Source organism: Sander vitreus, chromosome 24 (assembly GCF_031162955.1).
Source record: "Sander vitreus isolate 19-12246 chromosome 24, sanVit1, whole genome shotgun sequence".
NCBI classification, from domain to species: Eukaryota; Metazoa; Chordata; class Actinopteri; order Perciformes; family Percidae; genus Sander; species Sander vitreus.
Window position 1 is genome coordinate 11000650 of NC_135878.1, and position 13442 is coordinate 11014091.

At 40.1% G+C, this 13442-nt stretch overlaps 1 protein-coding gene across 1 annotated transcript in view; it reads left to right on the plus strand.

Annotated features, from left to right (window-relative positions):
• The first annotated feature begins 7665 nt into the window (after positions 1 to 7665).
• LOC144512721 (dystrophin-like) overlaps positions 7666 to 13442 on the plus strand; it is a 377468-nt gene continuing 371691 nt past the window's right edge. The window contains exon 1 of the mRNA XM_078243603.1: positions 7666 to 7725. The gene's annotated coding sequence lies outside the window, so the exon portion shown is untranslated. The remainder of the gene's footprint in view (positions 7726 to 13442) is intronic.

Consider the following 13442-nt stretch of genomic DNA (forward strand, 5'->3'; position numbering starts at 1 on the left):
CAAGTAAACAGCTAAAGTGCAAGTGCTAGACAGGAGGTGAAGTTTTGTTCAGCAGTGTTACAGTCTCTGGAAAGAAGCTGTACCTAAGCCTGCTGGTAAGGGAGCGCAGGCTCCTGTATCGCCTGCCAGATGGAAATAGGGTGAAAAGACCATGGTTTGGGTGGGTGGCATCCTCCTATAACAATGTCAGACAATGTCAGATTCCTGATAAACTGTATAAAAAAAGTAGAATAATCGATGCAGCAAAACCAGAGATTTTTTCATTTCACACATTCTTCTTCCTTGCCGAAAGGAACTTGAGCACCAACAGTTCAGTCAAAGATGCAGGTGTGTTATGCTTGTAGATGCTAATGTAGCCTCAAGGCACTAAATGGATGTATTTGTAAACACTTGTTTTTCTTTTTTGTTCTTTCTTTCTTATTATCTATTATTATTATTATTACACGTTATCTTCCCAGCTAGTTCATAAAGACGTACTCTTATTTGAACCACTTACAGAATGTTGAAGTTGTTTCATGATTTTGAAGTGAATACTATATGAGATAAACATGAAAGGCAGGCAGGGCTGAGATATGCCTCTCTACATGAACATAGCTGTTTTTCTCTGTGATGTGGAAGCACATTCAGAAAAAAAACTCTTTTGATCAAGTAGGAAATTGATTCTGAATGCTATAGTAAATGTGCTGTGGACCTATATTTACAGGCTGGTTTGCATTGTACCCTGTTGTCACCCAAATTCTGTCATTCTGTCATCTCAGCCAAAGAACTGGTACTAAGATCGTGCATGTGTTTTCCAAGTCTCTATATGGTTAACTCTTTTTTCAGCTAAGCATGTGAGTTGAAACAGTGTACATTTAAAGGCTGTTTTCCAGTTCGGCAAAATGATTCTCTGCTGTCTCATAGATAGTTTTTCTAGTTCTGCCTCTGGTCATGGAAACCAGTTGGAGACTGATCCTCCATCTTCTTTTCTGTCTTTCATTTTGTGTCCTCCAGCTTTCTGTCATTCTCTTTCTCTCAAACATAGTTCTCTTTATTTGTCTTTACTTTTTCTGTTTTCTCTTCTTCTCTCTTGCGGTCTTTTTTATATTTCCATTCATCTCTATTCATGTCCTTTCTCCCTGTAGTCTTTCCTCTCTCCTTTTTGTTTCAGGCCTTGTCCAATCTGTTTTCGTTTCCTGTGATTTTATGTCATTCTTTCCTTCTCGTTACCTCAATGGATTTTCTTTCTTTCTCTTCTTTCTAAACAAGATTAAGCTATTAATGTTGCAGTTTCTTTAATGAGATGCATGTGGCTGTGTGCATGCGTCATGAGTGTATCTGTGTGTATATGTGTGTGTGTGTGTGTGTGTGTGTGTGTGTGTGTGTGTGTGTGTGTGTGTGTGTGTGCGCGCTTGCAGGTTTCCTTAGCAGAACAATGGTTTTAATGGACTATTGATCATGCTTCCTGCCCTCCCCACACGTTTTTACACACTCACTTTGCCTGACAGCACTCACACACACACACACACACACACACACGCGCACGCAAATATACACGCAGCTTTCAAAACACAATGACATGTTTATAAACACTAGAAAGCATACACATAGGGAAAACTAACAATCCTTTACATGTATACACTGAAAGACAGTTACCTTTAGTAACTTTTTTTGTAATTAATTCCAGAAGTCCATACTGTTAAAAGTCTCTTCCACTGACGTCCAATGCATTTGACTATTAAATAAATCTACTCACTCTACACTATACACATGATACTGACTCATCATAAATTGTTTGCTGACTTATCTTATGAGACACAATTGATTTGCTCATACATGCTGAACATGCATGTATACAGGGACATGGATAACCAGGTTACTGGCTCATATATAAAGTATATATAATATACTGTAACATCCTAAAGTCAAGCTGTAATGATGAAGAGTAGGGCCAATTTCGGCATTTTATTCTAAAAAGTGTCTATAAATCTAGATGTTTGCTCAGGAAATGACAGCTGTCTGTTAAGACCACACGTCATGAGCAAGCAACATGCTGAGCCACAAAATAAATAAGCTACAGTCAGCAGTTTCAATGATTCATGTGGCCCGAAGCGACCAATAACAATCATCTATTTCAGTGACATTTTGCAGGTGAAGCATGCCTTTAAAGGGCTGCAGGTTTTTTTTGTTATGTTAATGCTGAGGTAAAGCTGGGTACGGTGGACCTACGGTGGACAGCAAATAGGAAATACGACAGCAAATAGGAAAACACGACAGCAAATATGAAAACACGACAGCAAATATGAAAACACGACGGCAAATAGGAAAACACAACGGCAAATAGGAAAACACAACGGCATTAACTTCTACTGGAAAAGGCAGGGCCTATCTAGCAGAGGACGGAGCCTCCTGAAAGGACAGACGGACTGTCTCTCTGTTAAAAGTAGGCGCTTTTCCGTGTTTTTCACCTCTCCTTCCTGTTAAAAGACAGACAGTCCATCTGTCCAATCAGGAGGGTCCATCCTCTACTAGATAGGCCCTACCTTTTCCGGTAGAAGTTAATGCCATTGCGTTTTCATATTTGCTGTCGTGTTTTCATATTTGCTGTCGTGTTTTCATATTTGCTGTCGTGTTTTCCTATTTGCCGTCGTGTTTTATGATTTGCTGTTGCGTTTTTCTATTTGCTGTTGTGATTTACATTTCAGGACCACCGTAGCTGGGCGATATGGAGAAAATCAAATATATTTTTTACCAAATACCTTGATATCGATACCGCAACGATATTGTAGTGTTGACTATCGGTGCTTTCACAAAATATTTACACAATGAGATTTTTGATAAATAATCATCAGTAATGTGGATATAATGACTAAGTGGATAAAGGCAAATATCAGAACAGCTAGAACAGTCTGGTAAGTTCAGAAAATGACATCACTTTACTGCAATGCAGCCTTTAAAACCAGGAAAAGACAACACTTATGCCATATTACGATATCCAAAATTTAAGACAATATCTAGTCTCATATCACGATATTGATATAATAGATATATTGCCCAGCTCTATGCTGAGGTTGATGAGAGTCTGTCTGAATCCCAAGACCTTCCTGCCGCAAAAGACACTGACATCCTCTCTATGGATAACAAATACAGGAAAAAATGCTTTATGTATTATAAACCAGGTCTATTAACTTAAATGTGCACAGAGTTTTATGAGGCAGGAAAAAAAACAACTTTATTTTTCTTTGTTGTTGACATGACACAGACCAGAGGTTTGAAATATCGTAAAATTACACACAGATGTGTACACACACATCCCAATTCAAACACACTCACATCTTAAACTACATTTATTGAACATACTGTACACATGCAGAAGAACATTGCACTCTCACAGTAGTGAATCCTGCATTTTGGGAATACAGTAAGACACACACCGTACACCAACGTGGATGATTACCTGCTTTAGATGAGATTTTTGGCTATATGCTTCTATTTCATTCATGTTTCACTGCTCAGCATGCCATTTTCTCACATTGGATATATGTGCCTGTACGCTTGTATTTTTGTGTGTATACTTGTGTGTGTCCAGCGTCTCACCACAGTGCACTGTTCAACGTGGGACCTTTTAATTAAGGGAGAAGTTTCATTATCCGCTCCATTAGTCAATGCCTGACTGGTGTCAACACTCACACACAGACACACATACTGGAAGAGCACTGGAAGCTGTGCTGGTATAATATTTAACCTGATGTTCTGTTTCAGGATGAGAGTGTTATTTAGTATCTGTAGTAATGGGAAGTGATCCCATTTCCAGGCAAATGAGAGAGGTGGGGGAGAGGTGTTATTATATGTCATAATGTCGTCATTTGCATTGTAATGCATGTCACAGGCCACACTACACTGCTCTGCTACAGCGGAAAAAAAAAAAAAACTGCAGTAGAGGATAATGTCCCTGCCATATAGGCACCGGCGGAACACTATGTAGATTTTAGGGAAACGAGTCTACCTTGAAAATCATCGGTATCTCTTCCTTGTATTATATATATGGTTTATTGGGGTGCTTATCATTTGAAGTTACAGTAAAACAATGTTTCAGTCTTAATATTATGACAAAAGTCTCCAAATGTTTGTTTTCAATTGAATTGAAAGATTACATGCTTTTCAGTCGCTTGAAAAATTTGGCAACCGAGTGAGAAACAACTACTAGTGAGTTGATTTTCCTATTCTGATGAGCGGCTTGTCGTCATGAGATCGCCGCAGAGATGGTCTGGCTAGTTGAGCTCATCATCTCCAACTTTTTCCTCTGCGTTTACTCAGATTTTTACATTTGAAAACTTGACTGGCCAGCTGGATAGCTAGCCCAACAAGCCCATCACACCTAAACCCGCCTTAAAACCAATGCTGATTGGTCGGTCGTTTAGCGAACGGCTCCACATTTTCTCTATCAACTCAAGATGCTAGACTGATCTGCGAGTGGAAAACTGGAGATCGCGAGATCAGGACGGTCTCACGAGGCTAGGAGACTTGCTCTTCTGACATTTCATGTATCGCCATCATTGGCTCAAAATTACATTTTGTCCAATACTTTGGCTATGACCAAATACCTGCAAAACTAATGACATTCCCATCAGCCTCGGCTGTAGCCTACTTGGTTTTTTAGTGCTAATTAGCAAATGCTACCTATCAAGCTACCTTGCTAAACTAAGATGGTGAACATAGTGTCTCAGACTCAGGACACAGAATATCATCCAAATATCTTTAACTTATCTTGGACAGGGTACAAAAGTAAAAATTACAGAAAAACTCTGGAAACTTCCACCCAAAAATACAGGGAAAAAAACTCAGGGAACTTCAATTCAAAAATATAGGCTCAAACTCAGGAAACTTAAATTCAAAATAGTTCTAATAAACTTAAAAGCACAAAGGCCAGGAGATAAACTTAACAGGAGATAAACACAGGAATATCTGGCACCGCCACAACCATGGGCACATCCATATGACACGTGGAGTCCCATAGTGATGCAACCAGACAACAACTGAGCCATGGAGAGGGTTCTTGTAGATGAGATAACGAGTTCAAACAGGCAACAGGTGAGGAGTGCTAATAGGCTGGGGATAGTGAACGATGATACTGATTGAGAGGAGACTGTGTAGTGGGCGTGGCTGAGGGAGAGCCCAGTGCCGGTGTGACACATAGTAGACATTATTCCTGCTAAACATCAGCATGTTAGCATTCTCATAGTGAGCAAATGTGCTCGCTAATGTTAACATTTAGCTCAGTACAGCCTCACAGAGCTGGAGTACCTCTGAATGCAGTCCTCATATACTTCCAGTTATTGCTTTAAAAATAAATTGATTGATTGATTGTTTATGCATTATTTATCATTCAATTCAGAATTTTAGTTTGTCATGTGAATTTTTGTTAACACGCAAAAGTAGAGTTGAGACTAAAGGAAATGTCATTAACTGACTGAGAAACAAAGGGTTTGTGGTACAAACTGACTTTTAAATGTCTCAGTAGATAATTCTGCAATGCAGTAAATACTTCCTATAATGGATTTTATTCCAAAATGAGACTTGGATACAAAGTGATAACTCCTACTCTCACTACATGATTAACCAAATTTAAACACATTCAGGAACACAAGAGAAAACTCAAATTATGGGTCAATTGTCACTTTACAAAAGCAGTTGGTTTTGTTGATGGGTAGCAAATGGAAAACAGCGCCACAATGTGATCACAGTAATGATTTTTAAATAGTAGAGAGGGCAACAACAAGTTGGAACTTCGCAGACTCACTTCAGTTTGTCATCTGACTTGATGGTGAAGGCCTGTAAGTGGCACACTGATTGATATGATGAGGATGCAATTATCCCTGAGCAAAATCAGAGGAGCCTCTTATCATGCTAAGCACAACTTGCGTTTTGTGTGTGTGTGTGCGCGTGTTTAATTGTTAGAGAGAAAGAACACTGTAGTCACATAGATTGTCAACCAGTCAGTTGAAAAGATTGAAGTCTGGTATGTACTGGTATTTATCAAAGAGTAAGTGTGCCCTGTTCAAGTTTGTTTTGAACTGCTGCTATACATCTGACATGACCTGGGACCTGTTGCACAAAACCAGGATAAGAGATTAAGCCGGGATATTCAAGTTATCCTGGAAGAATTTAGCTTTGACTTGGTTGCACAAAAGCAGGTTGAATTAAACCCAGCCAAGTAACCATGGAGATTTATTCTTTGCAGCTAGCCTGTTCCAGAGCAGGCTAACAGCCAGGCTAAGATTAATCCTGGAGTCTGATGTGTTAAATCAGCTGCCGCTCTGATCCGAAATAAACATGTTTAACAGTTATTCTGTTGTCTTCTGAATGTGTTCTGCTTTATTTTTATTAACATGCATTACTTGTCACTATTGCTGTCACAAGTTTGATGTAAATCCTACTATTGCAGTTCTTTACATGGTAAGAAATGGTTGCACTGGCACCGGGAGACACCGTGAAATTTGCCCCGTGCAAAGTGGAGAGGCGGGTGGAGGCAGGGGGATCCTCCCACACCGTGCAGCAGACTCTAAAGGAGACTTTTAGCGTCAATAACGACAACAATGGCACCTGACCAAACATCCGTGTTTTACGAGATGGGAGTGGGAATGTGTTGGAATGCCACAAAGCTTCTCAATCTTTTTATTTTGGTGCTGTCACGCATCTGGGAGTGAGGAAAAAAAACCCTGAATAATAGGCTATATTGTTTTACAGATATGCTTACAGTGTGTTTTGAAGTCACTTACTTCTTTTTCTAGTTTTTGTCCAGTCATGTTTGTTCTGTATGAACATTTATTGTAGAAAGATATTTAGAATTAGACATAGTTTATAGAGATTCGTGCATATGGTTGTAAAACATATTCTCGCATTTACCTTAGGGTAAATTTCCCGAGGAACATTAATTCCCTCTGCTCACTTTTAAGGCAAAGTAGGTGAAATAATGAAACATTTTATTTATATAGTGCTTTACAGGCTAATCAGACACTTTATAGTAAAACCAGCACATTTAGCACATAAAAACAGATACAGCAATACAACCAACACATAAAACAAGCATATTAAAAGCAATTAAAACACAGTGTACAACTTTGTAAAAATGTGGAGTGACTAGTAAGTAGATCTTTTTAAATCCTTACACATTCAGTCGGTCCGTTATTGTCTGTTGGGCTTTTTTTCTCTGTCTGATAACAACAGCCATGTTTCCCTTTTTGCATATTATATGTTTCACCTCCTCGTAATTTTCCATTAAAAGCTGCTGCTCAGCGGGTTAAAGATATGCCGCACGCGTCTTCTCCATTTCTGCATCAGTAAATCTGTGATTGATACCGTGGTCTATTTAAGAAAGCCGTGAACGTGCACTTATCCCAGCTATCTACACCTGGCTTGACATAGCTTCACCTTCTCATCCTGGCTCCGCTTTTTCAGTTATCCTGGATTTCTTCATTCTACTTTTGTGCAACAGGCCCCCTTACTCTCAGATTGCCTCTCTTTCACTCACACACATACACACACACACACACACACACACACACACACACACACACACACACATGTAGGCTAAACACATATACAGTATAGGCTACACACAGATATAGGCCACACACACAGATATGCACAGCTCTTTTTGACTTTGTCTTTTTTCTTTTGGCAGATGAAAGAGAAGACGTTCAAAAGAAGACTTTTACAAAATGGGTAAACTCACAGTTGGCTAAGGTAAGACAGCTTCCTTTCCATTATCCACTCCATTCACTATATCTTCTATTCCCTGTCTGCACTTGCCAGAGTCTCTAACTGGACTGTGATCGCTTTCTCTCATCCCTGTGTAGTAATGTGTATTCTTGAATAATTTCAAGACTATTTTAACTTTTCTCTAATTCTAACTAGCAAATAACACAAAAGGTGTAGGAGCTTAAAGCTTCCTTCTTGGAACCTCTCTCTCTGTCTCTTGGTTTTAATGACTAAGGCCCATTGCTTTGAAAATGAACTCTGACTTAATGGAAGAAAAGTGGGGTACTATCCAGACACACTGGTTTGGAGGAGCAGGACAAAGCACTACACATACTGTCTTTTCATTCTATGTCTTCTTAAATTTCTCTCTCAGTCTGAACCCTCCTCCCCTTCTCTGTTTTGTTTTCATTTATTTCCTTCTATTTTCAAACGAAAACTTACAAGAGGAAAGGATTTGTTGTTTTTTAACGCTGGCAGCATCTTCCACCTCCTTTCATCTGGGGCGGTTTTCTGTTTGTCTCTCAGAGTCACAGACAATTTCAGAGGCATTTCCTTTAACGGCTGTGATTCAGACTGACACACACAAACACAGAAAGGTTATTCCCGCCACGTCCATTCTCTCTGGAGAGTGTGTTCAGTAAAGCTAGGATAATGGGAGCAGGAGAGTGTTGCACATTTTCAGGTTTCCCTTTTTCTTGTGATTCTACATGCTGTATTTGGGATTGTTTTAAAGGAATATATATATATATATATATGTATATATACTGTGTATATATATATATATATATATATATATATATATATATGTGTGTATATGTGTATATATACTGTGTATATATATATATGTGTATATGTGTATATATACTGTGTATATATATATATATATATATATTTTTGTTGCTTGAGTGTTGGTGGACTTCGTTGTCCAGTACTCAGACTCAGTTACTCAGTCCCTCCGTAGGGACTGAATGACTTGTTTTGATTTTATTTCTAATTAAATTTCTGTGTTTATGATTGTGTTTTTGTTTGTGGTGTGTGTATTTTGTGCATGCCAACACATTACTTCTATTCCTATTTTCAAAGTTGATTACAAGGGTGCTAGAGGTGTGCCGTTACCATGGTGATGGTAGAGGTAGGTGAGTGTGTGTGCATGTTGGTGCTCATTTGTGCGCGTGTGTAAGTAAAGCTATTAAAGCAGAGTCTGATCTAAGCCAGGTGATTAAAGCCAGGAGAACAGACAGGCTGGATATGTATTCTCTTCTTTTCTCTCCTTCCTTCTCCTCTCCTGTCTTCCCTTTTCCTTTCCTTTTCATTTCTTCTCCTCCCCTCTTCTGTCACCTCTTCTGCTCTTTTACTTACTCTTTTCCTGCTCTTTTTTTCATCTGCTCCCCTCTCCTTTCCTGCCTTTCCTTCCCTTTTTCTTTCATGTCCATTCAGCCTGCCAGATCCCCTTTTACTATAACTAAGAGAAAAAGGGAGGGAGAAAATTTGGAGGTGGGAGGCAAAAAGGTAGATAGAAACAGGGGGGTAGAAAGGCAGTAGAGGACGAGAGAGAGATCCCCTCATTCATCCAAACTCAGCGGAGCATATTGAGCGCACGCACGCACGCACACACACACACACACACACACACACACACACACACACACAGGTGAGTAAGCAGATGGGAGAAAGTAAGATTATAGAAGGGGAGAAATTGAGGAGGGAGAGAAGGAGACGAAGGATGTAGTAAGGAGTGTGGAGAAGCAATGCAAAATGAGTGAGAGGAATATGGAGAAAAAAACAGGAGAAATGCCTGGCACTGAAGCAGCATTGTGTCTGATTTTAGTGTGATTTGCTACTCAGCAAACCATAAAAAAGGCACTTCAGGAATATACGAGGGTCTGTCACCACTTCAGGAAACTGAGCTTTCTCTTTTCTTTTTTTAGTTTGGCTACTTTAGGTGAAGTAATTGTTAGATTCCCTCTTGTGAATTGATTTTAGAGGACTGAGTTTAATGGATTGGCTGATAATTATTGTTTTTTTCCATAATGTCTGAATGGACAAAATAATCCACCTCAGAGAGCCAGGAATGGAGGGGAAAGGTTGACAGAAAGAGGGGAGGACAGCATTCATCCAGTGCCTGGTGTTAATTTCACACCCTGGCTGTCACTGTGTGCTTAGGTCCTCAAAAAAAAACTGCAGAATAACTCTGATAGAAGAGAAGAGGGAACAGGAGAGGACAATGAAGCTGAGGAACAAAAAAGAAAAGGAGGGATGATATGAAAGGATAAGGAGTGCAGACGGTAGTGAGGTCATTTTCTTTGTGCTTATAATACAAGCTTAAATTTGTCAAATAACTTTCCCAATTGCTATACTGATAATAACACAGCCTCATGGTTTGAACTAGTGTAGCTTTGCAAACAATGTTAATCTGGAAGGTATGAGCCAGCAACTGGGCCATGTTAAGCCCGTCAAAACATAGCAACACGTTTTTTTTTTTTACGTACACATCTCTGCTGATGGGGTATCACCTGTGACACATCGAGAGACGCACCCATCAAACAAGAGAAAACATGTCTCAAAGTTGTTGCACACCGTTTCACACCAGAGATGCACCGATAGACCGACCGGTTTTCACGTGCTTGGCCATGACCGGCGACCGGTCAGTCTGACATATGCCGATTTCATGCCGGTCAATGCTACAATTAACGGACAACATAAGTTATACGTGTTACAGTTTTCAAGGACGCATGCACACACGGACGCGACAGCACAGTCTCTTTTTCCTTTCTCTCAACTTTTCCACCGTGTGTCGCGCGTACCCGCTCGCGGTGTGAAGCGCGTGTCCGCGCTATTCTCGCACATGTAGGGAACCTCGTGAATTAACCTGCTACATGTCACCTGTTTGGAAATTCTTCAGCGTGTGTGCAGAAGATAACAAGTTTGCAATATGCAACACCTGCAAGGAAAAAGTAGGGCGTGGAGGGACGACACTAAAAACCAAAATCACATTTTTTTTGTTGGATATTGGATGTGAAAAGAAGGAAATGGTTCTAACATTGCACTTTAGATGTGTGTGAATTTCCCACACTAGGAGTAATTTATATAGTTCTATTTTATAGTGATTCATTATCTGTTCAAAAAATGTTCTATGTTCTGTGCAAAATGTTCTATTAAAGAAAAGCTAGAAAATAAATATTTGTGTGTGCTGTAAAGAGGTTAGAAAAAATTAAATCGGAATCGGCTAAAATTGGTATCGGCTGGCCTAACTCAAAGAAAATCGGAAATCGGAATCGGCCTAGAAAATTGTAATCGGTGCATCTCTATTTCACTCCATTCCAAGGAAACATGTCATTCAACAAGGAAACCGTAGCAAAACGTTTTGAGATTGAACGTGCCCCTGGTTAGCTTAGCATAAAGACTAGAAACTGTTGGCCAGGCTCTGACCAAATATCCAACGACCAGCACTTCTAAAGGCCACTAACTGCATGTTATATTTAATTTGTTGAATCTTTACAAAAGCTCCAGATTAAAACAAAACTTTCTGGTTGTACAGAGGGAGAAACAGAAAGAACAGGTATGGTTGGGAGAAAAGAGAGGGGCCGATCGTATATGGATAAAAGGAGAGAGATTCAAGTTTAGTTCTGTTGTTTATCAGTAAGGTATATACAACTACACTGAAGAATAGAGCCAACCAGAAGTTAACATGTGACAGCTGTTACATATGAATTGGTCCACATTGGATTGAACATGCCTTCAGTAGATCCAAAGATCATATTTGCAAGAGAGAGAGAGAGGTAGAGATACAGCCAAGGTTTATTATATATACAGCTATATATCCTTTTCAAAGCCTTATGCTCTCCCTGCATTTTCTATCCTTCTAGCATCCCTTACTGCAGAAGAATGTCTAGTGTGATATCTTACCAGGTCTGAATCAAGCTGTGGAAATTAAGATCTGTCACAGCTGAGTGATCCTTTTCCAAGTCTAAACTAAACCTACTGTAGAGCAGCATGGGAGGAGTGAGACTGAATGGGCTGCTTGTTCTGTCTACTTTATAACTTGTGACGTACTGTAGATTTAATGGTCATTGAATGAAGTTTAAAGGTGCAATATGTAATACTGACAGCTAGTGATACTGGAGAGAGTCGTCTCCCCCGCCCCCTCCTCCTGAGACTCGAAGTTCACGTTGGTTGCCAGGCTGATACCGGAGCATCCACAACAATGTTGCTAGACGCTTGTCTCACATAGCCAGACATTACTCCACAGCACAGTGGAGTAGCTAACGTTAGATGCTGGCTTTATCATAAAAGCCCGTGCTCACGTGGAGCTCTGTACCCAACTGACAGACACACTTTTTCGGCTTAGAATTACTGTAGGAACTGCTAAAAAATCCCACAACCTCGCCATCCTCTCCACACACCAGACAGACACACTTCTTTCGACTTAGAATTACGATAGGGACCGCTAAAAATACCACTACCTTGCCGTCTTTTTTCACCCGACTGAACACACTTTATTGGCTTAGAATTACGGCAACAATCGCTAAACACACTGCAAACTCAAGGTCCTCTCTTTCCGATTTCATAGCCCCCCTCTCTTGGCTTCAAATAACTCACTGTTGTTGGCTACAGCCGCTGAACAGGCTACACGTTGTAAACAGCCGTGGCTGCTTGCCTGGTCCTCCAGTAACGTTAGCAGTTAGCAGGGTTAGCATGGCGCCGTTAGCCAGGACCAGTCGGGATCACTTCACTGGCTGTGTCTCAATTGTTTTTGCAAGTAACCAAACTCTAGCTATATAATTCAATGTGAGTAGCTACACAAATGTTGAAATGACATAAAATGCCCGTCCCTAGTAGCTGTGATAAATTAGCCTGAAGCTAATGCTTACCTGTTTAGGAGGAAATTAGCCTCTGCATTCTTTTGGGCTCTAAGCTGTCTCCATCTTTCAAATACATCTCCAATATTTACCCAGACGAGTTTGTTACGTCTCTGGTCACGCAACTATTAGAAACATGCCATTTTTTTTGTCGGGTAAAATCAGTCTCAATTGATCCTGTTCGTTTGTTTGCTGCTTTTATGGCTGTAGCGCACTGGGTTTACGTTTTTACAGGTATATCTGGCAACCCGGCCTGGCTGACAAACTGGGCAGTTGATAACAACAAACAGGCCAAACAGAAATTCCATCACGGAACGGAAATTTCAAAAGGAGAAAATACTGGCATTAGCATTGTTGTCAGAAAAGATAGTATTTCAACTTAGCTTGTTTCCTTAATGTCTGATGACACATTGGGGTCATTTTTTGAATTTATTACAGTAAATATATTACATATTGGACCTTTAAAAAGATGAGTGTCCTTTTTAAGGTTTCTTATTGGAAGTGGTATCAACCTCATTTTCACTGGTTCACTGCTGACTTTGTTTTTGGCACTGTGGAAAATAGCTAGCCTGGCTCCGCCCTCCTACGTACTTCCGCTCAATTTTAATTTTCCTTCAGTACTACGTCTGGGTTTGCGGTATATTCGCGGGTTTTCTCCGGTCAAATCTTTACCGGTCCAATCAGCGAGAGAGAAAGATGCGAGCGAAGCCATTCGGTCCGTTGTGGCAATGCTGTCGAATATCCAGAAGTTAAAGCCCGAGCAAGAACAATCTTTGCTGAGTTTTGTTGGTGGCCATGATGTTGCCATGGGGGAAAGTTTGATTTTCCAGCTCGCTCCATTAG